This window comes from Anser cygnoides, chromosome 7 (genome assembly GCF_040182565.1).
Source record: "Anser cygnoides isolate HZ-2024a breed goose chromosome 7, Taihu_goose_T2T_genome, whole genome shotgun sequence".
In the NCBI taxonomy this organism is placed as follows: Eukaryota; Metazoa; Chordata; class Aves; order Anseriformes; family Anatidae; genus Anser; species Anser cygnoides.
Genome location: NC_089879.1, coordinates 24,091,639 through 24,117,813, shown reverse-complemented (window position 1 = coordinate 24,117,813; position 26,175 = coordinate 24,091,639). Strand labels below are relative to the sequence as shown.

Sequence of the window (26,175 nt, the reverse complement as noted above, 5' to 3'; positions counted from 1 at the left end):
GAAAGATTATGAGAGGGTTGGAGCAGTGAGCTGTGAAATTATTCACGAAATGAAATGATGGAAGAACAACTGATAGTGATGCAGGGATACCTGGGAACATCTTAGTGAAGAAATCACCATTTCCTGATGGACAGAGCTTCAGGGATGAAGAGAAATTGAGAGGAGAAATTGATTATAATTTCCCAGGAAGCACCAGCCTCCCTCCAAAACGGAGGCTGTGTGCTACCACCATTTGCAGTGGCTGAAATGCATGCTGTAATTTTTCCTTTCTGTCATATGATCATTTTAAAATGGGAATATTTAATTTCAATCAGAAAGCTTCATCTTTCAGATGAGATGAAATGCCAGGACCATGCCAGCCTCAAGACAGATTTTAACGCAGGGTGCTGATTTATTTTAGAAGAGGTAAATCCACTTTCTATGCAGAGGACAGCACCTCCAGAGCATCCTACCCGAGCCATCTAGAGCATTTCCTTCTTGCTGTCCCCTGCTCTGGTCTTGAGCTGGAGAAGCAGCAACGTGAGCACTGGAGCCTGGTGTTGCTTGCTGACACTGGATGAGTTCCTGCAGCCCAGCAGCTCTGTGGGATGTGCCTGGATGTAGGCAAAGTGGATTTAAGGGAATCAGAGAAGTCTCATGGTATGATTTTGACGTAGTCATTTTGATCTACAGTGTGCAGCCATGCTCTGAGCTGGGGTTTTTCTCTGCCCGTGGTCTGTGTGGACTCTGCCTGGTGTGTGCAAATTAATAATGCTGCTAGATGGCACCTGGGTCGGCACGGTTAGAGGTAAAAAGCTGGATATTTTATAACTGTGTCTTATTTGTGGGAGAGGAAAAAAGTGTATAATCATAACTTATTGTGCATATGGAAGGGAACGGAGTGAAAGTTCAACACTGGCATTGTAACTCCTGAAGTATTGTAACTTAATGCAAACCAATTTTTACATGGAAGCCTGCTTACTGCAAACGTTCTCTAACACCAACATTTACATCCTCAGCAGCAGCAGCACAATTTCTTTAAGAAGATATTGGTGTGGGTCAAGAGGGAAAAACAGCTGTCTCCAAGGTATTATCTTAATACTGTATGAAGTACTTCTTAGATTGTGTTTGGAGCATAGGGTCAAGTTTTGGTCATCCAATTTCTGAAAAGATTTAAAAAAAATAGGCAAGCTGGTAAATAATAAAATAGTAGAGTAGCCAAGATAACAGATGGAAATTTGATCCAGGAAAAGACCAACAACTGGATTTTTTTTTGACCGGAGCATAATTAAGAATCAACACTTAAGTAGTTAAACTAGCTAAGGACCTATATAGCATTGTCTTATGGTTATGGACCCTTATAGCATGTCTTAAGGACCTATAATATGTCTTAAGGTACACGGTTTCAGCATAGCAGCAGCCACAAGTGTTGGAGAGAGCCTGCAGGTGGAGACCAGGCACATATGCAATAAAACCCCTGTTGCCAGTGCAGCTTCAGGTTGACACGGAAACAGAGGTCTAATTGCACACACTTGATTGAGATCACCTTTGCAGCACCTCACACGTTGCTGAAAGCCGTGCACTCTGTGGGAGGGTAGAAATTAGGCCTGTGCTTGGTAACTGCATGGCTGTGAAAATGCTGCAGCCACGCTTGGAAATCATTTTGCTAAACTAATTTTTCAGTGTGCAAACCTTGTAATAAGAATCTCTACGCAAGTAGCATTCAAATTGTCTTCCCATCACAGTGCACAAGTCTCTTAATGACATTGTCACAGCATTTTCATGAACTTCTTAAACAGTTTCTTATTGTATTCCTGCATTACAATGAAACCATGGGCTCTCTGCAGGTTGGCATTGAGCTATTATTGCTGTTGTAATCACACACACATGGACTACATAAGGATGTTCTAAATATTTTATTTATATGTATAGTAAAATTGCAAGACAGGAGTTACATGAAGTGATTTCCTTCGCTGTGAAACAGGGGCTGTTCACAAGATTTTAGCTGTTCACCGTTGAAAAGACTTGGTTTTGCAAGATGTCTGATGCCTCCATTTCTATGGAAAGGACTCTAACATGGAAAAGTGCACCTTTTGAATATACTGTATTTAAGATGTCTTCAGAGCTGTTCCCTTTAGGCCTCTTGAGCCTGAGGCAGGCAAAGATAAAATATTTCTTCTGTTTTTCAGTGTGTAACCTGATGTGAACCATTAGAAGTAGTATATTTTTGGTTTGGGTTGGTTTCAGGAAATACACTTTTCCATCAAATAATGCTTTCATTTGTTACAAAGGTGGTCAGGGCTAACTACCATATCACTGCTCTCACAAGGTCCAGCTACCGAATGGTTCAGTGCTTTGGTGAAACTTGCATTAAAATAATTCTCTAGAGAGTTGTTTTTTTTGTGTACCAGACAGAAAGAACAGTTCTGGTTAAATGCATTATGATCTGGAGTTCCTCCTTTTGCTTCATCAGGCTTTGGATAATAACACCTTCTGTTGCTAAACTACTTCTTCCATATCTGTTGTCACTATTAAACCATTTGAAGTAGAACATCGGTGAAATGTTTTGGGCTACAGTAAGAGATTATAGACCAAATACAGTAAACTATCAGCATTTTCTCTGGAAGAATAAAGGTGAGGCATAGGTTGCTACAGCTAGACAATTCACACGTGAGAAAGCAGTATAATTCCAAAAGCCTTAGTTTTATTTTTTATTTTTATTTTTAAATTAAGCAATTTCAGATTTGCTGCTCTGGAGACCCAGACTTTTTGTTGTTATAATGTTTCTTCCTTTTTTCTTTTTTCCTGTGTTACAATTCCTGTTTACTGAATCAAATTTGCGTGGCTTTTGGAAGCTAAACTTTTATAGGACCAGTAATAATCTTGTTGCCATCGTATTATCCTCTTACTCAGGCTTAAAGGCCAGTTTGACTGAAAGGGAATAACTGCAACTGGTAGGTCCCTGAATCTAATTTGCATGTAAATTAAACATTTCAGAATATGCCTATGATTTCTGAATATATACAAAGTGCACTATTTTGATTTCTGGAAAATAAAAATGCATAACATTAATAAGAAGAATATGATTTATATAGTGGCTTTTTTATCTTACCAATTTCTGTTCACTTGAGCCTTTTTTTTTTTAAAAAAAAAAAGCTTCAGTGGCAATGGCAGATTATTTCTGCTTGTAATGTGCATCAGGATGAGACAACCCCCCCTTGTTTCCATTCACATTAATAGATGACTCTCAGGTTAAATGCTGTCTGAAGCCTAACACACTAGGAATTGTTACTATCAAGCATTATTTTGCTATAGTCAGGTGATGAATGTATGAGAGCAAGTGGAGGGGAGGAGATTTTAATATATGGATTTATCCTTTGGCTTGTTTTGGTTCTTTCTGTTATATCCAATTATATTAAACACCACCCTCATTCTTTGCTTGAGATGGACATTGCAAAAGATGGTTTCATAAGGATAGCAGAGAGAAACTAAAAAATCAATCAAATAATAATAAAAATATGAGAAATGGAATGGGGGGGGAGGGGGAAGAAAGATGCCTGCTTGATTTTAGCTTGTATTTAGAAAGTGTTTATGGATCCTAAAGGATTCACTGAACCTGCTGAAAATTTGGGCTGTCTCTTTGAAATAGAGTTGCTCATATTTACTGCCGAGTTATTGTTGAGTTTATTACTGAGTTACTCTAATTGTTTGGTTATTGGAAATATGCAGGCTCAGCAGCACAGTCAAAAGGGCAAAAAAGCATCAGAAAAAGTTGGGGGAGATATATATATATATATATATATATATTTATGAGCACATTAATGATGACAGACATTCCCTGTGCTGGAGCTGCTTCCCTTCATTCTAATGAAGATGTGATGAGCTAACCACAGGATGCTTGTGTCTTGAAGGCAGCCATCAGCCTTTGCTACAGGCAAGCTAGCAAGAAAGAAAGATTTGGAGAAAAAGGGGGGTTGGTGTGTGTGCAGAAAGAAGTCTGCATGTGGTCAGGGCTTAGCCTTGCTTTGCTTAGGCAGCCTTTGAGGAGGTTGAGCACCTGCTGATTCCTGTGGGGATTGAAGATGCTCCATGTTTTGCAGGAGAGAGGCCAGCCTCCTCCAGGTCTGCACTGCCAGCTGCCTGCTGTGGCAGCCAAAAGAGATGCAGCTTGGAGCTTATCGATCTCAGCTGATGCCCATAGCGTGAGGTAAAACTTAACTTTTGCAGAGCTGTGATGTCTGTGCTCACTGTCATGGTTTTACATCAATATGGAAGCGCCCTGGTTCTTTAGGAGCACAGTTGCTGTGTGTGTGTTGTGTCCAACCTGTGTAAAAACCAACCTTTGTTGTGAAGGCCATTATAAAGAAAACTGTGTGAATTGCTATCCTTTATTTTAAACCCATTCTCTACACTCTGTCCAGGAGAGGAAGCAAATCCACCCAGGTTAGCTCAACTGCATGGATAAGGAGGGATTTTCTCTGCTGCTTCCCTGTTCTTGTACACATGGTTTAAGCCCAGACTGCTTTCTGCTGCCCTCCCCACACTTCCCTCTCTCTCTCAGGTCTACCAACTTATTTCCCACTTGCTTTTGATGCTCCTGAAGGGCAGACTTTGGACTGCTTCTGCTTGTTGATCCAGCTCTGCAGTGCAACAAGCTGGCCAGTGTGGTGGGCTGCTGGCTTGTAGGAACAGTGTGTGGGATTTTGTCCATCTTAATGTGCTCTGTGGCAATTGCAGGGATATACCTTATGTAGCAATGCCAGCATGGTCCTGAAAAATACAGCAGTCGACCAGCATTAGTGTGCAAACAAGGATGCATTTAAAATAAATGTGTTAGTACGATGCTCTTGTTACTTTTTACTTTGCGGAATATAGGTCAGCTGCCTGGTACAAGTGTTAGGGTTGTGCCCATTTTAATCAGCCTGTGAAAACTCATCAAGTTCATGAGCTCTAAAACACTTTAATTAAAAATAATAATAACCATAACTGTAAGAAGAAACCACCACCACCACCACAACAAACCTCTTACCTATCAACTTCTACTTACTTGTTTAATTTGACAAATGCTAAGAAAGTCCCCTCTGTTGGCAGTTGGTGTAACAGTTTTTCAGACCACAAGGTATTTGTACATCAAAATATATATATACTTAGGCTTTCCTGAAGAAATTTCTGACAAATCTTAAACTTTGTTTCTTCTATCAGCTGCACTGGTATTTTTGACCCTGCCAAAACACAGGAGATATTATAATGCACAGCCTTGCTATTAAAAGGAAGGTGATATTGAAGTTAGGAGTGCAATGAAATATCTGGAGAGATGGAAAGCTCTAGTTGAAAGGATGCTATTATAGTCCTTTCTGAAAGTTATCAGTACAGAAGGGCTGTTTTAATATACAGCGCTAGTTTCAGAAAGCATCAGATTCCTGACACTGTCATTAGTCACACTGCTCTTTCATTCAGAGCGGCAATACTTCATTTTCTTACCGAGCGCCTGTAGACTTTTTTATTTCAAATAGTTTCATAGCTGATATCAACAATTGAAAACGCGCTGATCAAACATTAGGATCTCAGAGGACTTCAGAAAATTAACAAATAAAACCTCACAAATGGCATGTAGTGTGTGTGTTGATGTGAGATGAAGAAAATAGGAGCCCATGCAAATAGAGGGTTGGTTTTGCAGGAATTGTCATTTGGGACATTTTCACCCTGTCTGTATTTTCTCCAAGGCTCCTTTTGCTTTAACTCTGCAGTGTCTCTGCCCTTTTACTGGGGTCTGGCTGCTGCTTCTGGCAATTGCCACAGCAGCTACACAAAACCTTTCTAAGCATGACCTGGAAGGAAAATCTGTCCCTGAACAAAAAGCGAAGGAAATTCAGTAGGGTACAATGTCGTCGTATGTGCTGAAATTTTGATAGGCCTTTTGGCTGGTTACTGCTTACTCTTCTGCAGGAACGTCTCCTGCATTTTTTATTCCTGGTTGCATAAGCCTTGTCAACACTCAGGAAAAGGGACAGGACCTGGAGATGACACCCTACTTTGGAGTGAGGACAGATATACCACAGAAAAAGTGCTGTAAGCCCCATCTATATGCAGCTTTCATTCTCACTAAAATCAAAGAAGTGCTGGTATAGAATTATTCCTGTTAGTACTGGACACTGACCCAGGAATGAACCTTGGCCTTATTTTCAGCTTGCATGTAGCAGCCTGGAGAATGCTGGAACCTTCTGGACAGCCAAAAGGGCTGTTGCTGTTTAAAATGTATCTTTAGAAACATCAAACGGAGTGAATAAATTAAAATGTGGATAGCTGTCATTGCTGAGAATGTATTTCTGGTTCACTGATCTAATGTAGACAATTGTGGTTTTCCATGGTGATTGCGTGGTAAGTCATGCGGCTCAGAGAATTAATTGAGTTGTAACACCTTGTGCTTTAGATGATGAAATGTTTTCTTCTCTTCGTAAGTCCTGTGGCAACCCTACGTGCACAGTTGAGTACGTGAATACTGGGAATGTCTTCAAAGTGAGCCAAGCTCCACTGAGGAGCAAACTGGAGTAGTTGTAGGGCAGAGCCCTGCAGTTAGGAAACCTTACTGTGGGGCAGGATTATAGAGATGTTAGGGTTCATTAATTGGAAAAAACACCTCAGTAAAGTGAGGAAGGGGTTCACCCTTTGTGTTGACTCTTCAAGACGGTAGGCAGGGGCAGAGACACCCACCAGATAGCGTTCTGTCAGAGCAAGCGCCCCCAGGATGTATTTTGACAACACCACAGACAAGGCAAGGAACAGCCTGAATTTATGGTGGTATCCTGGACTGCAAAGCCAGAGCGTTGCATCGTGTGTCAGCCACCACTTGGTGCATTACAAGCTGTTTCTCATTGCTTTTCACTTTCCTGGAAGTAAATTTTTTATCATGCTATAAATGAGATAACTGAGGGGAACCTGCTACTGGCAATTTGCATGCTAGTTTGTCTCTAATTACTGGAATATCATTACTGAGGCTAAAAGCACGGGATGATAATACGAAAAATACACACACAAAATCCATAGGGCTAAAGGGCAGTAACTATTTTTGGATGAGCAGCTTCGTCTTTTAACAGGGAAGGAAAAAAAAGCACCTAGATTTATTACTAATGATGGTATAAATGCAGACTAATGCAATTTTAGAGTTCAATTAAAAAGGGAAATCTCAAATTAAAAGTGATTCGTAGTATCATCCTCATCACCTCATCGCTCTCTACAGTTACCTGAAAGGAGGCTGTAGAGAGGTGGGGGTTGGTCTATTCTCCCACGTGCCTAGTGACAGGACGAGGGGGAATGGGCTAAAGTTGCGACAGGGGAGTTTTAGGTTGGATGTTAGGAAGTACTTCTTTACCGAAAGGGTTATTAAGAATTGGAACGGGCTGCCCAGGGAGGTGGTGGAGTCACCATCCCTGGAGGTCTTTAAAAGACGTTTAGATGTAGAGCTTAGGGATATGGTTTAGTGGAGTACTTAGTGTTAGGTCGGAGGTTGGACTCGATGATCTTGAGGTCTCTTCCAACCTAGAGAAATCTGTGAATCTGTGAATCATCTAGTGAAATACCTGACAGAAGAACAAACACAGAAAAAAGATGAGACCAGTGCCGTCCCAGAGCCTTACTTGTCACGATGGAGCTAAAATAGTCAGGGGGACCGTAATCTTTGTGAGAGTTTGGGATATGAAGGAGCTGTGCCTTTGGACCATCGGTGTCCCCTTTAGTGTAGGAGACATGGTGATGTGAGTGTGCGAGGGCTTGTGCCTGCATCATCTGGTGTAAGAAGGGACTGGAAGCACTGTAGTCGAGGTGTTACCAGAGCCTGTTCTCTCATCTCGCTTTTCGTGTCCATGATATATCTAACATCTTTCCAGGTTTTGTGGGACCTCAGACAAGTCTCTTTGCTTGTCTTGCTTCAGGTAGTGCTTCTCTGTCAGCCTGGGGAATATCAAAGTCTGGGTATTTTTTATTTTTCCAGAATAATGGATATAAATAACATCCTCATCTTCTGCTTTCTGTCAGCTAAAGCAGCATCTTCCTTGTGCAGCTGTAGGTATGACTTTTAATGAGTCAATAAACAGCTACATGTATAATTTGTTATCTAGCTCTGCCTTATTTACAGAAGTAATGCAGCTTTCACTAATATTTGATGACTACAAGCGAGGTGGTAAGTTAGGAAATTGCTAGCAAAGTTACTGATGCAGAACAACTTAAGTAAGTGTAAAGTTTGTCAGGCTCTCGCCAGCTTCCTCCCATCCTGGGAACAGAGTGCTGTGTGGGGGTCACATCTGTGCAACCAGAGGAGGCCTATGTGGGATTTAGGGGCACTTTTCCTCCACATATGGCATGGTGAAACCTCAACAGTGAACAAAAGCACCCTGGCAAGAAGTAAGGGGATGTTACTGAGAAATATTGCTTCAGGGAGCCGCCTAAGGGGTTCTGTGAGGAGAGCGCGGCACTGCCCGGTAAGTTCCAGAAGGTTCCACCACAGGGCCTGGTCCTGGCGGTGCCTCTGTGGAAATGGGCAGAGGAGCAAAAAAAAAAAAAAAAAAAAAAAGTCCTGGGAAAGGGTGTTCTGAGGTAAAAATCGTGGAGAGCAGCCCTGTGGGCCCCGAGGGGCATGTGGGGGTGCTCCAGGCACCAGGCAGAGCCCCCTGCAGCCCCCAGAGACTGCGGTGGGGCAGGGAGAGGTGGGAGGTGAAGGGGCGGCAGTGAGGGGCAGCAGGGTGCAGGCCGAGGGCAATCCACCACATGGGCAAGCTCAGAAAAAGAGGAATAAATCTGCACGGTGTTCATGCAAGTTGTTTCTCTTAACAGGAGGAAGTTTGTTGCTGTCGGAAGAGAGAAAATTCATCTTTGAAGGCTGTGGGGCACCTACAGGATGAAATACACGCTGACTGATGAAGTGTGGAATGACCACAGGTATGTTCCTACTCACTATGCTGACGCTAACAATTCCTTTTCCTCGCTATCACCTCACAGCTCCTGGTCTCTACTGTGCCAACGTGGCACTGACCATCCCAGCTGTGAAGACTGGGACCATGTCCTAGTCTTGTCTGACAAAGCCTTCCCGCTCCCCAGATAGTTTCCATGGGGTTTCCCTGCAAACAGCTTGGTGAAAGCTGAGGGCAAATGGCCTTTTCCAGCATCTCTGTTTGGAAGGTTTTCCTATCCCACTGCAAGTTTATTCGCTGCTATTTATATTGTGCTCTTAAAGGATACCTTTGGTTCTAGCTATAATACCAACATGGGCCACTTTGTATTATTTTGTCTCCTGGTGCTTTGCCATCCATGTTACAGCTTGTGCTTATGTGATTTGTTCAGTGTATTACTGAGTGGTTGCACAGGTATATTGTGGGGATTTCCATTATTCAAAATAATAAAAAGTATTTTACTGGGCAGAAGAATTAAGGTTCTTGGAAAAATCTGATTCTTGAGCTAATACTTTGAAGTCTAGTTAGGTAAGAGACAGGTAATTTAGCAGGTATTTATCAGTTACAATGAAATGAGTAGAAATTTTTTCGGTATAGAAGTGCTGGATCTCAGTCCCATATTAACAATGTGAGCAGAGCACTCCCTATCACTGAAGTTGTTGTTAATGCCACTGAATAAGTATTCTCTCTGTGATACAGTAACACAATCACAAGTGAAATTACACAGTATAAGGAGTTCTACTTTAGTGGAGCTGGATGGAAAGATCAATACACATCAGTTTTGCTTTGTTGTACTGTAAAAGTGAAATGGCGTCTGTGGTACAAGTATATGATTCTAATTATATCATTTTATAAAAATAAAAAGTACGGGGTTTTGGACAGCAATAAGAAGTCTTCCAGAAGACGCCTTTAAAATCCAGAAAATAAGAGACTTGTGTTACAGCACTTCCTATAGAACTGCTTGTGCTGAATTCTCCATTAATCTTCATCTGTATTTTCCTTCTAAGTAGAGATGAGCTGTAACACTTAGCTTGTGCTCGTGGCTTCAACTTTTTGGGGTTATTCAATTCACTAATTGATTGGATGGATTGGAAGCTATTTAAAGTAATCTACCACCAGGGTGTAGAGGTGTAACATAATAGCTGGGTTTTTATTGTTGTTGTTTTTTGGTTGGTTGATTTTGTTCTTTTTATTTAAATCATGAAGTAAGTGTTTTGCAGTACACTTTGAAAAAGGCAAAGGTTACCCATGCACCAAAAACTCTTATGTTTTTAGTTGTCGATTGAAAATGCAGGTACTAAGGAAAGAAGTAAGAACATTTTAAAAATATTATTGTAATACTTTCACATTTTCACCTTCAAAGCTTAACACTACTGCATTTGTGACTGTGTTTGCATAAGAGTTAGTGGGATAACTCTCCAGGGAGAAAACTTGCTGGAGTAGAGAAAGAAACTTTAACAACTGGGGCTGCAAACTTTTCCCAGAAAGGGACCAGCATAAACTCAGAGGACCTTTAAAAGTTGTGCTGGTTTGCTGGTGAATCTTGTGCTTGGGCAGTATGGATGTGCATTTATTGTCTCCTTCACTTTTCTACTTTTCTAGATTTCTAAGTGCTAAAAGCAGGAAAGACTCACTCCTTTTTCTTCTCATTTCATACTCCTCCTGTTACTGAAGTTGCTTTTTTAGCCAAGTGTATTAAAATGGTGAGACTCCATGTCGCACATGGTTAAAGTCACAAAGCGACTTTATACCGTCCTCTTCCTCTCTCGTTTGTGCACAACTCAGAGCCAGATATTTTATCAGACTTTGCACAGTTCTCGGATCTGACCTTTCAAAATGTGGTGGGTCAGTTTGGAAAAAAAGCCTGAAAACTCAGCTGGGGCACACAGTGTGGTGTCTTGGCACTTCGCTTCTGGAGTGAGGAAAGAGACTTCTGATAAATCATCGCTAGTTGGAGCTTAATAAAAACTACTGTCTCTTTAACATAGAAACAAACAACGTGGTGATTTAATGTGCAGTTGATTTTGATAGGTTTTTTTTTTACATTTGTTTTTGGTGAGGATGTTTTTGTCCTCAAGGGTATGTTCAGGTAGGTGGCCTATGGTGAGGAATCCAGCTGTATTATCACTTGAAAAGGGTGGAAATTATGCTTTCATAATAATGTGCAAGAAACATAAGATGTATCCTAACTATATTAAGAAGCAGAACCAGTTGCTTTGTGGAAGCACAAGCTGAGCAAAATCATGTTGCATAGGTGTGCTTCTTACAATAAGAGTTGCCTCAGTTGATTGAAACAGCGTGCTGGGTGAGCTTCACGAGCATTTGGTACAGACAGCTTTTAAAAACCCATTTTTTGGCAGAAACAATACGTGTTGCCCAGTAGTGGTTTATTCAATTGAGCTATTGACTATGGGACTTCAGAGTTGCCTGCTGCTTGTCTGAATCTTGAAATGTGCCTTTTAATTCAGAGATGGGAAATAGTCAGAGCTCTTCCTGAGCTGTTAGCATTAAAGGACCTTGGATTCCCATTAGGGAGCAGGCTTAGCCCACCTGAGAGTTAATGGCAGCCTTTTTTTGCTGTGATTTCAACTGTGTTCTCTTTCAAAACCTGTCCATTCCTTTCCAGACGTGTACATTTGCATTTTACTGTGCTGGCAAAGTTGAAGACACTTGGGGGGAGAAATGGAAGCAAACATTTTAATTCCTTAAACACCCTGGATTAGGGAAGCTTCTTAAAGCATAGAAAATATGGCAGAGGTTTTAGCTATGTACAGGCATAGTCAGTGTAGTCATAGTCAGCACTGCAAGTTCCTGCTGCATTTTTTTTAGATCACTTATTTACAGCCAAACTGTTTGAGGGAAGAGTAAGTCCTTTTTTCAGCCTGATTTTTATCATGGTAACTCATTTTATTTAATACATGATCAACTGTGATGAATACTATACAAAATGATGCAGGGACCAAATGAATCTAGCCATGCACAATTAAGTACATACCCTGTCTGTAGTGTTTGTAAAGGACTTTTCTTAAGCTCAGTTTAAATTTTTTTTTTATTTTCAGTTGGTCCCTAGGAAACAAAGAACTGATGGTATTTTATGCTAGGTGTTGGAATGTATAATTAATTACTGTTTTTAATGTGCACATGTGCCTGAATTACAAATTAAGTAGTTCAACTAGAATTTTTCAGAGGCAACTATATTGGTTGGTCCATATTTTTATCTTTCATGGTAGAGATTAAATCTTTTTCCATAGTGAAGGTGACCCTCTAACAGATTAATCCAAGTATTAGTATGATATCCTTTAAAGAATGTCTACTAATCTTTGAAATTAAGACACCATTGATGGGAGCAGATGGGGGGAATGCTATTCCTTCTTTTGCTATTACTTTTTTTTTTTTTTAATTGGCTTGAGGCAGGTATCTGCATGACTAAGCTTAAAAACAAAAAAAAAAGGGCAGTGCTTTTTACTGTGGAGGGTCTTTGTAATGTAAATACATATAAACACAAGGATTTTTTGTTTTATGTCAAAGCCTGGATCTTGAGGGAAACAGCAAAAAGTGCAAAAAAGTGCAAAATTTGCAGAATCCAATTTTTACTTTCTACTGCCAATGAAACAGTGAAATATTAAAAATACCAGAAGCTAGCAATATCACTAGTCTACTGTTCGTAAAAGCCTGTGCAGTGTATCCTTGCTAGGAAGAAAACTGAGATCTCTAACAGTTACATGAGTTTTCAAGTCATCTGTTTTTGCTGATCCCATTAGGAGTTTCACTATCAGATCACAGAGTCACAGAGTCACCTAGGTTGGAAGAGACCTCCAAGATCACCTAGCCCAACCTCTGACCTAACACTAACAAGTCCCCCACTAAACCATATCGCTCAGCTCTACATCTAAACGTCTTTTCAAGACCTCCAGGGATGGTGACTCAGCCACTTCCCTGGGCAGCCCATTCCAATGCCTAACAACCCTTTCGGTAAAGAAGTTCTTCCTAATATCCAACCTAAACCTCCCCTGGGGCAACTTTAGCCCATTCCCTCCCAAAAAAGAAGCACTCGCACAACCGCTGAGAATCGGCAAGAGCTGTTTATTGCCGGGACATCTTGCAGGCAAGGCTGCGGGATGTCCGTGGTGTTTGGTGTCTCCAAGCTAATGCTTGCGATGGAGCCTGAGCAACGAGTAGGGGGCTCGCCGGGCACTCCTGCGATGCTGGTGGTGCTCAGTGGTACCGCCTGTATGTGTCTGTGGGCTGGGCGCCAGAGGTCCCTTGGGCACTGGTGTCTCTTGTGCCGCCGGCGCTATCCCTCCGCCCACGACACATCTCCTTCTGCTCAGGTGCATCCCTTCTTGGTGCTTCACCGGACGGCATCGCTGTCCTCGCACACCAAGGAGGCCTGCTGCTCGCCTTGCTCTTCTAGTCTTCCTCCTGCCGCACAAGCTGGCAGTCAGAGGGCCCAGGTGCTCAGCGAATGCTGGGCCAGCTGCAGGGGGCCTGTTTTATAGGGCCCGCAGCAAAGGCGGGGCAGTGGTGGCCACTGTGACCTCAGCAAGCCTCTGTGATGGAGTGGCCCACGCGTGGCCAAAGGCGGCTGTGTTGGGAGCGGCCTGGAAGATGCCCTCACGTGGACAAGGAGGAGGGGTGGGGGGCTGAGGGCCCCTTATCTGGGGCTGGCTCCCCCGGGCCATTTGGCTTGCCAGAGAGAAAGGCTGCCCCTCGGCCACGGGGACTGCCCTGCACCTCCCATCCTGCGCCCTAGGTTTTAAGTCTTAGGCTATGATTCTCAAAATATTGTGAGGGAGAGGAGACTCTGAAGGATGATTAGGCAAGCCTTTACTCTGGGCAGTCTGTGTATGTGCTTAGTATTGTTCCAGGTTTGCTCTTCCCAAATCTGAGTTCATGATCTCACCTCCCATGCTCTGTTATATCCTTGTCTGTGTTGTTTTATGTCACCACTGCTGCATTCAGCACTGAGGCAGATGATCAAATTTGTCTTCATCCCTAATGTTCCTTCTTCCCTCGCATCTGGGTTACTTGCGAGATTAAATAGTGTCAGGGCTTGCAGCCACCTGTACTGTTAAAACATCAGCAGAGGCACTCCCTTAGTTTTGCTCTCTGCAGTTGGCATGTAGATCGCTCCCAGCCAATGGACAGGATGTGACCCTGTTGTTGGGGATGTGAAGAGTTCAGCTGTTTGGACACAACTGTGCAGTGATAGGTGACAAAAGTGGGCCTTTTTATTTAGTGGTACAGCGTGGAAGTCAGTGTGGAACCAAATTGTTCCATACTGAATATGCTGAATAAAATACTTAAATCTACATTCTTCAGTCACATTTCTTAACTGCTGTCCAAGCATTTCCTTTCTCATCTATTTCACTTCTGTTTTTCTTTGTTATCAACCAAGCTAAGCTATTCTTTAGTCAAGAGACTGACATCAAAATTTTCATGCTTGCAATTCATTATCATCATTGCTTGTTCTGCTTGCCCATGTCAGTTTCTGTGCCTTGTGCCAGTGGCATTCTCTACTCTTCATTTCGTCTTTTCCCCGTATCCCTCTTTTCCTGTCTCACCAGGAGCTACCTTCTGCGTGTGGACACCCTTCTGCAAGCGTGCAGCGAACCACCCTGCCTCATTCAAATCCCTACTGAAAAGGTCTCTCTGCTCACAAAAGCAGTAAGTGGGAAGGAAGAGGGTGGGGAAAAAAAGAAAGCAAAAAGGTGGCCACAACCAGGAGATGTGTCACAAAGCCTTTACTGAATAACCACAGTAATGACATTCTTCCATGTATTTTTCTCAGTTCCTTGTTTATTTATGACCAATATTTGCCGTCGTGTTCAATTCACATAGAGACCAATTTGGGAAAAGGTGACTGGGTGTTATTCAGAAGTACAGTCCCCGCAGAAATGAACGAGCAGGCTGTGCCAGGAGGCATACAGAAATTAAGCAGCCCTGAGTCTCCCTTGTATCCCCATTACCGTGGGTAAAGGTTACCTTCTTTCCCCATAATTGCAGCCCCCTCTCAAATGACCACATAACAGCATTACCTGGAAATGAAAAGAAAAAAAAATCAAAACCAAAAAGCAGCAAATACCATTCATACTGGCCTCAACAATAACTGGCTGTTGAGAATCTCCCATTTGCAAAATGTCCATGTCTTCTCTTAAGCTTTTGTCTGTGCTTTTTATGCATCATATAAGGAAATAATTTGGCAATTAATGTGATAGCACCAGTAAAAAGCTCTGCTCCGCTGACTGGTCTTTTCAGGCTCCTAGAAAGCAGACTGATGCTGCAGAGGGGAATAATGTGCTTAATTGTGTCTCGCCTCCCTGGTTTGCCTTCCGAAACCCTCTGCACTGTGAAGGTGGAGCTGCGCTGGCACGTCACTGGGGGTGCTTGCAGCTTGTTTGATAAGTGGCAGACAGCTAGTGGCTGCCTTTGGGTGCTTACTGCTCTGCTCGCCTCCTGAAAGCCATCGATAAACGCAGGAGGTGCAGTAATTGGATATAGATTGATGGATATATAGTTCGCTGCGCAGCGATAGGGCGTGGATCAGCGCTGAGTAGGTATAATAAGAGTGACCCACCACATCAGCCCTGACTGACCAACCTGTGGTGGAGAGCTGCTGCTCCAGACCTCCCTCTGCCACTGCTTGAGTTGTGGCATGAAAAATGAGGAAGGTCTGGCTGCCCTCATTGTCCACATCCTGTTACAGTGTGGCTGGACAGGAGCAAGCGACTTAAAAAAGGCTTTCACTGTCTTTGCTCGGGGGATCGTAACGTTTTCACATAACGGAGACTGCCCTTCAAGTTCTCAAACCTGCCGAAAAGGTAACCTCGGAGGGGGCTGGACAGCACTGCACCTGTCTGGTGGCACTGACAAGTCCTGCAGTTTGAGCCCCCCAAGTCGCTCGTGTCGTAAATCCACCTAAGCAAAAGTGTTCATGTGTGCTTGAGATTGTCAGGCACTCTGAGTCAGAAGACAGTTACACAGTTATCCGTGTTTTAAGGCCCTTTTGTGATTTAGCCGTTCAGTTCTTCTCCTAGAAACCCACTGAAAGCTTCTGGAGGAGAAAGCCCTGTCTGAAAAGAGCCCAATAAATGCTGAGGGTTGAGAAGCTGTTGTTCAGCCACTGCTGAAGAGACCTGGTGTGCTGTGGAGCTGCGAGAAGAGATTTTAACAGGCTGGATGCTGCCTCTGCCTGGTGCTTTGCTAGGTGGCCAGGCCCTTGCCGTGTATCCATGATTACCTGTTTGTGCTCGGTGCTTTTCATTTCACAAAACAGTCACTTTTGCCACATTTGTAATGCCTGTAGTGATTAGGCAGGAGTTTGTATTTTGCTTCTGCAAGAAATGAGTCAGGTTCATCTCTCTGGGGTTCACATCTGAAAGGAATTTGGGGGGGATTTCTTCTACTAAATTACTTTGATCGTTTCCCATTGCTGCAAAAACCACAGATTTAATTTGCACCAGAGCTCTGCTGGGAAAAAGTGTGAAATGGAGATAGTGAATCCGTATCTTTTCCATCTTACTGATGCTAAAACCTTCTCCCAGGATTGCTCTGCCTTTCCTACAGGCCCCGCTGCCTTTCTCTGCTGCAACTGCCTCTCAGAGAAATTGTCTGTGCTCTAGGGGCACCCATATTGATTTGTCTCAGTTTATTTTCAGCCCGCTTCATATTTGAGACGTATTTTTAGCTATGAAAGAGAGTGAAGACATTTGAGAATCCAGCTTTATTGATCTCATTTTAAAAAAGGTCTGGATGTTTGTGATCTGAAAAATATATGAAAGATGTCATAGTTATTCAGAGCTATATATTTTATTTTCCCTGTTTATAGTGGCTGTGCAACAGGCTAAATGCCGGTATTTTTGCAGCGATCTATGGCAGCAATGTTGCAGCAAGCAGCATAGCTGTTTGCATGTTGTTCAACAATTTTTCATGAATATAGCTCCTGATTGACTTCTGAACTATGATTTTCTGAAGAACTAGAAGAAAAGAGCCAGTATTCTGAGCTTCCAAATGCAAACCCAGTTTTAGGATGATATTTGCATGTTTTATAGCTCATGGCTTTATACATATTTATAATGTTATTTGTGTCTGGGCAGATCTCTTAAATATGAGAAAAATATCTTAATGTGTCCAAGTAATTGAGGTGCAAAATTCCCAAGTAAATATAAACATTGATGAAATTTCATGTTTGCGTTTTCCATTTCAAAACGAAAAATACTTGTTTGGGCGATATTTGAAGGTTCCTGAACTTTTGAGTAACAGTAGCTCCAGTTCATAAGTGAATGCGGCTTAGACAGGGACAATATGCAGAAATATGCCTTTGCTAATGTTTTGTTAAAAATATGTGTATTCAAAACTCCATAACAAAATGGATTTATTTCAAATTATGAAGTTAATTCAAAAATTTACAATGGAAAAGTGGAGTTTTTTTTCTAGTTAACGATACTTGATAGATTTTGCAAAAGTTTCTTGGCCCAAGAGATCTAAATAGAATTTAAATGAGTTAATTCCTCAGCTGTCTCCAGTTAGAAATTTTGCACGATGGCTTCCCTGGCACATAGCAGTGGAGGTGACAGCAGTGCTTCCGTTTTCATCAGTACAGAACCATCTTCTATTGCAGCGTGGCTTCGTCTTCTTACGGGGAGAGTTGCTAGTTAGTTTCAATGAATTTAAATCTGAACCCAGTGTATATTTGAGCCAATTTGGAGTAATAACTGGTGGAATGATATTTCCCATTAGTGGCATTCTTGTACCCTTCCAGAACAGATCCCATAACCCACATGTTTTCAGGTGGTGGGTCTCTGAAGCCACATCTCGTGGAGATCATGCTCTGTCCTAAGGCTTGTATATCTCTAGAGTCTTTGCTGCTGTGAGATCCTTTCTGGTAAGGTGCTGTTCAACCTACACAAAGACAACTGTTGCTTTCAGGAGGGATGAGTCGCTCAGCATCGCCAGGCCTTGCTGGCTGACTCATAACTACTCCACTCTGCTGTACCTCTTAGCAAGAGGCTTGAGCGAACCATCACTCGGCTAATTTTCAAGGTGAGTTCACAATCTGGCGGTCTTACTCCAATGTGATGACTATAACATAAAGCAAAGGTCATATTCAGAGTTATTACAGAGTAAAATCTGTGTGTAATAAAAGATAATTCACTGTCTTGAATATATCCAGTTTAATGCGGTTTTCCCACGAAGATTTCTTAAAGCTTCTCAGCTGGATATAAATCTAGAAATAAACTTTGCAACATGTGAACAAAATAATTTAAGTGAGGAAGCAGATATGCAGCAGGAAATAAGCTAAAGATTTCTGTTTTCCAGTCATTTATGTTAGCAACTAGAATAAAGTGCCCTCTAATAAATTGAGGTGCATAGTGACTGATAAGCTCTAAGTGATTTTTATCACTTGGGCAGCATAAAGCAGCCACTGGTGCTTAAGTTGGGTTTATGAATGTTTTGCTTTGCCAGCGTGCAACAAAGAAGTCCAAATAAAGGGCCTGCTGGCCTCATCTATTGGAGTTGATTGCTCAAGATAAAGCACTCCAAATTAGGTATAACTAATTTAATCTGTTTAATGTAGGAAAAAGATGAGATGATGGCAGCTATGCCTGTCTCCTTTTCCTTGCAGTGATGTTTCATATCAGATGCTTTTTAGTTAACAGGTACATAGTGCTCCTTGGAGAAATGAATGTCTGCGAGTCTTTTCATAAATAATTGCAGCCGAGTAAATGTGAGTTCTTCTATCAGCTTTACAGTAAGATCTGAGTCACTCTGAATTCTCTTTTTTTTTTTTTTTTCCCAACACTGTATACATAATGTTCAGTAATTTGTTTGTTTGCGAAAAAGAGAAAGCATTTTGCTGCCCAGTAGTATAAAATCATGAGTAGGGCTGAGGTGGTTGTTTTTGTGGTAAGAAAAATCTGCCATCTTAAGGCACAAAATAAAATCAGCTCTAGAATCTGTTCATGTTTCATTGCTAGCACATGCTAGAGGCATGATTAAGAAGTCACCACTGCGCCTGTTAGACTGGAAGACATGAGACAGTTCTTCAGCAAATGTTCTCGGATAGCACAGGGCCTTTTCTGAAAGAATTTTAATTGAAGACTCATCTCACTGTCTTGGAGACATAAACCCATTTGAAAGCAGTTATCTTGTATAGTCTGAGGCTGATTTTTGCCCTGCAGGAATATGTTTTGACTTTTGCAAAGTGATAACAGCCTTTTTATGATATACCATTTAATTAAAAGATACATGTTGTTGCTTCAATCGATGCTTTCACAGAGACTGTCTGCCATTTCTGTTAATAAACTTAAAAGTAAGTTCATCTACATGTTGCGATTAGAAAAATTCCGCAGAAGGAGAACAAATAGAAATTGCTGAAGGTGGTACGTTTGCTGGCAATTTATCTGGATTTTTTAAAAAGGTTGAAAACAGAGCATTTTGTTGTCATCTCTTGAATCAGTTTTACTACCGCACATTCTTGTGGCTACAATGGATAATACAGTCGTACCAGGCATAGGATAATGAAGCATTTCCTAGGTATAATTTATTTTACATTGTTTCAAGCTAAAGCCTGTCTCCATTGCTGACTTTACAGGGATCTGGCACTTTGTTTGGGACTCTGGCTTCAGCTACGTGTAGGCTGTGAAGCCTGATTCTGAGCTACTCGTTATGGAGGTCAGTGAGATTACACTTGGCATCCAGACATGGCTTCATTTGGCGGAAACACGGCCCAGTAACAGAAAGTTGTGGACATGTACTTTACCAGGATGTCATTATTTTCCTTTTGTTATCTTTGTATTCCTTTTACAGTTTATAATGTCAGAAACAAACTGTACAGACTTTAGAAATCTGAAACATTCCTGTATTGTATAATGGCTCCTTATACTGTAAGTCATGATGTAGATAGGGACTGAAACAACAGATGGCTAGTTCAGAGGGAGGATTGTTGTCTCATGTCTGGAAGTTTATAGGTGCTGTCAGCTGCGTTGCTTGGGTTGACTGCAACCCTTTTCTTCCCATTTGTGCAGCCATGAATAAATATATGGTCCTCTGGCTTGGCATAAAATTATATTGTGAGAATATCCGTGGAATCAGGACAAAAGACTTGTCACTCTTTTTGGTCCAGTGGTCATTTAAGTCATCAGGAAAATACAGAGGATTAATTGGAAAAATCAGAAGTCTTTTCTTTTTCCTTTTTTAAAATTTAAATTTAATTTTATTTTTCTTGATATTATTTCACAGAAAGCTTCAGAAAAGTTGAGCCAAAATCACATGATGGTGACAGGAAGGGAGGAAGGGATGGGCTTTTCTGAGAAGACCAGACTTTGGAGATCCAGTAGTGTAGAAACTCATCATGTGGACTGTGGGTTTCTTCACCTAGGGTTGAAGTTTTTTCTTTTTTTTTTTTTTTTTAATTGAAAGTGCTGTCATGGAGAGTAACGGATTGGGAGGATAATAAACAGACCAGTGAGTGGGCAATGAGTTGTCTAAGCTGAGTACATATGCAAAAGATTGTTATCTTTAAGAAAAGGATCACAGGAAAACACTTCTTTTCAGGCAAATGAAGTTATCATTTTCTGCATAGGTAGAGTCAGATTTTTTTTGACAGGGAATTAGGAGAAACAAAAGACTTCCTGTAAAATTATGTCGGAAGGCTTACTGTGATTCAGAATAAAGGTTTGGGTGTCATTCTGGCTTATGATATGTTGTTGTCTTTTCCTTTTGGTGAAATACAGCTGTGGGATGTAATTACTGCGTTTGTAATGTACCTTGTCCGGTAGTCATCTTTTCCCCTTGAAATATCTTATGGGAGCTAAAATGTCCTGTTGTAATAATGACCCATTGCAGTAATAAAATTGTCAAGCCAGGTGTATGATTGACCACTTCGTATTGTTGTAACTGTCCTTTTCATATCGCATTAGTCTGCCTTTATTACTATTGTGCATCATGTTTATGGGGACACCGTAAAATCTGTAGGCACTTGCACAGTATTCCCCTTCCCCCCTCCATCAACGGGGGCTATTTTTCCCTACTCTTCCATTTTCATATTTTGTTGCACAAGAAGTTCTTGTACTATTATTTTAGTTTTGGGGCAGAAAAAGACGTGAAATTCAAGGCTTCCACAACCTGTGAAAGAGTGCTGGACACTGAACAGGAAGGTAATGTCACCTGCTGCTTCCACTCTGGTTTTGTTTTCCCTGGCCAAAATCCTGGACCACGTTCAACACTGATTTTCAAGTAGTTTTGAATCTAATCTGTAGGACATAAGCCCATGCAGAAGTAGTCCGCATGCAACAGCAAGGCTGAGAAGCCCAGAGTCAAATCCAAAGTTAAGGCTGAAACTAAAATGCCATCTATTTGACACTGTTTTCTTATAGCTTTGCAAATTAATAAATAAGTTATTTGTTAGTATCTATGTGGGATTATACAGATAAATTGCTTATACCAATTTACAGCCATCAAGCTAGAGTGCAGCTTCATTTTGAGGTCTGCTGCTGATCGTCTGCACTGGTGCTCAGCTAGTGTGAATTATCTGAAGGGCTGCTTGGGTGCCTTAGGGAATGGGCAGCGTTCTCCATTACACAGGAAAGCTGGGCTGGAATACTCCCAGTTCAAAATCCAAACATCACCTGGACAGGATGAAGCTCAGTACCACCATGGAGAGAGCAGGAGCATCCGCACCGTACTTCCCAGTTCTTGGGCTTTCTGGTGGGCTCATTTTCTCAGGCAAAGTGCCACCTTTGGCCAGCCCCGGTGTGTGCCCACAGCTAAGATTCCTTAAACAAAGGGATGTGATCATTTGCTTTTATGTATGAACATTTCTGCTTCTCAAAGCATTTTCAGGTGGTTCAGGGTCTTTTAGGGTCACCACGTCTTTTTTTCTCCTCAAATGACTAGTAGCTTTGTGCTGTGTCCCCAGCAAAAGACGCTAAAAAGTCAACCTCAATAATTACGGTCTTTTTTTGGACTTGTGATTAATGGTAAATTGAAATGGGAGAGAGAGATATCTAAAAATAGAAGATAGGAGGTAGTGGACTTGAGGAGAAAAACATACTCGTTTAATTAAAAGTGTGCCTTTAATTTAAAGAGCCATACAGAGCTTGTCAGCGACTAGAAGATGACTTCGGTTCTGGAAGATACAGCTGGTCTTTGGCTGATAGCATAGTTTGGCATTCGTAAATCTGCAGCTCCTGTGCTGAAAGTATTTCTGCAAGTAAATTAAAGGGTTTTCGTTCCTATGTCTGATTTTAATAGGCAACTTCTCAGGAGTTTTCTAAGTAGAGTTTTGATGAAGATGACTGTTATTTTCGTCCTCACCCCCCATAAGTCTTTCTTACGATCCTTTATGCTGTTGTTTTGACATCAATGGAAAGCTATGCCTTAGTACAGCTTCCTGTATATTGTATTCTTTTTCCTTTGTGCTCTAAATCTTCCCTATGGTTTTAGTTATATGCTCAACTGAAATGCTTTTTGAAAAGCTGCAGGTCCTTATTTATGTCAGCGCCAGCTTTAAAGAGCTTTCCAAGTTTAAAAAAGAAGAGCGTATTTGGTAATCATTTTCTCCTTAGTTTGCTTTTGTGTTTCTCCAGTTGTGTCATCTCCTCAGTGTATGTGATTGCGGGGAGGGAACGCTCCCTTCTCACCATGCCCAAGGCTGTGCAGCCGAGCAGCCTTCCTTCCCATCACAACCAGTTTCCAGCATAGTTCATAGTCCTCAACCTGGAGTGGTGAAGGGGCATGAAAATGTGGTTGGCAGAGGAATACGTGCAACACCCTGAAGAGGCAGTACAAACTGTAAGTCTCTGGGGAAAGGTTTGACCTCATGAAGGAGGAGGTTACGATAAGGAAGGTGTCCAGTAAGGAGGAAAGCAGGGAAAAGTTCATCAAGTGATTTATATCTATATTACTTCCAGTAACTTTTAACAAGAGAAAGGGTGGTCTCAAATGTACCTGTGCCAGTTTCCAGAAGACAAGTGTCTCATCCTAACAAGACAGGGATTTATTAATGTAAGTTCCTCAAGGGAGGAAATTTCAGTCTCTGGATACAAATTCACATGAGTTTTGTGCCAGTTTTAATGCTGAGCTGTTGCTGTTTGGTGGTGATGCTGCTTGTGGAGGCTCAGGATGTCCCGGTCCTGTCTCACTGTTGACCAGCTTCAGACTTCATATTGGGACGCTTTATGCAACGTACTTAGTGGAAAAGAGAGGCACCCTTAAAGTATTTCTACTCATCTCAGAGGGTAGTATTTGTTCTGTTATGCCAATTACTTACAGAGACGTTGGACATGTCTCTAGAAAAGCCTCTAATTATTGTAATAATGAATTAGAGAGGTTTCTGAGCTCTGAAGAGGTGTTTAGCGTTGTTACAGGGGATAGATAACAAAAGAAGAAAACCGTGGAACCAATGCCTAGCAAAAAAGGTCAAATTAAACTAGTCTTTCCCTACAGTGTAAAATTTTGAATTATGGTATTCAGCAATTCTTAGGAAAAATTAAGCCGTGAGGAAGGGGATTTCTTTTTATAGAATTGCAGAACCTTAGAATCACTTAGCACTCAACAAAAACCACTCACTGACCCACAAATGGAAAGCACCACACGCCACAAGGCTATTGTAACAAGTCAGGGAGTAATCTGCTCGTGCATCCAAGGTAGCTGGGACAAGAAAGGCAATTTGAAAGAAAAAAAAATAGAAGTTTTAGAGGAATCCTGAACATGATGGATTTTTCTTGAAGAGAGCGTCCGCCCCACAAGATCTGTCAAGAATAACGTAAACATGGCTGCTCTTGCCCTGTGGGACATGGAGAAAAAGAAGGCAGGGTGCTGACGCCCTCAGCCCTGTGAACAGAACTGCAAAGGGCGCTTTTAAAACTGAGACACCGAATGGATGCAGCAGTTGTCGTAAGTGGGTGATTTCTTTAGACTTCACTAAAGAGTCCAAGCCATCTGTGATCCCATCAGGGGAGTAATGTGCAGCAGAGTACTATTTTATCGTGTATATTCAACTTAGAGGATCCAACTCAGAAGAGAAATGTGTATTTCCTTATAGTTCCTTCCTGGCAGAGGCAGGCTATTATTTTTGCATGTTCTACTGACATTTTTTAAAAAGAATATAGCTACAAGAGAAGAACTCTTTCTGTAATTTGTTCAGCAGAAATCCTTTTTCATATAAATGAGTAGCAATAGCTTGCGGTCCTGGACATGTGGGATGATAAAATGATACAGCAAGGCTTGAAACAGGGAGAGGAAATTATGGAGACAAAGAGAATGCCTCAGATCTTAGGGACAATGTAGAAGTACTGGCAGCTGAACAAAAGAATTTGCTAACAGTCGTATGGTTGCTTCTCTGACTCCTGGATATATTGGCAGCTGTAGAAACGGAGGGATCTGGTGAGACAATGGAGCTTCCTCTTACCTCTGTCCTGTGATCAGCTGAGTTACATCAGCAAACGTATCTGTGTGTGAATGCCACATGTGGCAGTGGCTCCATACACAAAATCAACTTCTCTGTATAGAGAAGAGCAGATGGACTCGGAAGAGCATGACTTTGGTACGCAGTGACCTGGATCATACCTGTGGTAGACATTAGAGGACTGACAGTTACTGTGGTTTTCCATGTACTGCCCATTTGTCAGAAAGCTGAATTGCAGAGAAAGAGGAAACTCAAAAGGGCTTTTCTTGACATCCTTCTTATAATCCTGTATTGTTTTTAGTAGGTGTTTTTAGTTTGCTTTTAGTTTGAGTCTGTTAGTAGCAGTAGGCAATAAGTTACATGAATCTCCCTATGCTGAGTCTGCCTTGCCCGTGATGGTAATTGGTGAGAGATCTCCCTGTCCTTATTGCAATCCACGAGCCCTTTTTCTTTGTATTTTCTCTCCCTCTTCTTTTGAGGAGGGGGACTGAGAGTGGCATGGTGGAGCTTGGCTACCTGTGGGTGTGAAGCCACCACAAACGCAGCCTGCAGAAGTTTCCTGGTCACCTTTATGTGGGATATTGTTTTTCTAGGTGACACTCTAACACGGTAATTTTAAATGCCTTTTTTAGTGTAGCCACAAGCTTTAATTAGAAACCAGCTTCTCTCTCTGCAGAAGCTGATGCTGTGGAAATAAGAATGAGAGCTGTAAGTTTCTAAAAGTATACCAGTGTTTGAGAGTGCTGTTTTATGTGCAGCTCTCGGATAGCTGCTGCTAACATCCCCAAAGGCAGAGGATGTAAGTTGTCCTTACTGATACTCCTCAGCCAAGACTTGTGACCTTTGTGTCTGGGACTTTAACAACTGGAAGACTAAAGAGCTTATTCGTTTAGGTACTTCTTCTAAATAAGTCATGTGGGATTTGAGTTTCCAGTCTGAAATATGTGCCTGTGTAACATGCGTCTTCATCGAAAGCTTACTGAATGGGAATTCACTGCAAGTATTAACTGTGCGGCTCATGCTGTCAGAGCACTGAGCCTGAGCCAAAAGCAGGAGGTCAAAAACATTAGTGGGGCACAGGAAAGGATAATGCTTCCTCCTTAAATGAAGAAATCACTTGAAGGACACTCAGTTATTTGAAGGGTAAGGTATGTAGAGAAAAAATATGATTGGTTTTGGACAGTATTATTCCTGGCTTTCCTTGTGTTCACTGAGAAGCTGCGCCTGTGTGCTGCTCTTGTGCTCCCGCTTCTCCTAGCAGAGAGGAGTGGTGCTCTTCAGGGCTCAGCCTGTTGCCATGGATTCTAATCAAGGTTTTAATGGTGAATTTTTAATGCTTGTATCTCAAGGAAGGTTGAATGAGGCCCGATCTCTGTGAAAACATAATGTCCATTTCTTATTTGTGTTTTTCTTTTCTTCTTTTATTAGGAGGATTTCCTCCAAAGAAAGCAAGATGAGGGCTTCTTGTCTAGTTTTACCCAAAATAAAGCACAGAGTCACAGAGTCACCTAGGTTGGAAGAGACCTCTAAGATCACCTAGCCCAACCTCTGACCTAACACTAACAAGTCCTCCACTAAACCAGATCACTAAGCTCTACATCTAAACGTCTTTTCAAGACCTCCAGGGATGGTGACTCAACCACTTCCCTGGGCAGCCCATTCCAATGCCTAACAGCCCTTTCGGTAAAGAAGTTCTTCCTAATATCCAACCTAAACCTCCCCTGGCGCAACTTCAGCCCATTCCCTCCCAAAAAAGAAGCACTCGCACAACCTCTGAGAATCGGCAAGAGCTGTTTATTGCCGGGACATCTTGCAGGCAAGGCTGCGGGATGTCCGTGGTGTTTG

At 41.8% G+C, this 26,175-nt stretch overlaps 1 long non-coding RNA gene across 6 annotated transcripts in view; it reads left to right on the top strand.

Annotated features, from left to right (window-relative positions):
• The window catches only part of LOC125183419 (uncharacterized), a 29,960-nt gene extending 7,599 nt beyond the window's left edge, over positions 1 to 22,361 (top strand). For 2 of the 6 annotated variants that reach the window (XR_010832977.1, XR_010832976.1), the window contains 6 exons: positions 8,806 to 8,910; positions 14,489 to 14,588; positions 15,947 to 17,963; positions 18,574 to 18,648; positions 19,516 to 19,595; positions 20,163 to 22,361. This is a non-coding gene — a long non-coding RNA (uncharacterized lncRNA). The other 4 variants (XR_010832974.1, XR_010832973.1, XR_010832972.1 and 1 more) reach the window with 4 other exon arrangements.
• The last annotated feature ends 3,814 nt before the right edge of the window (positions 22,362 to 26,175 follow it).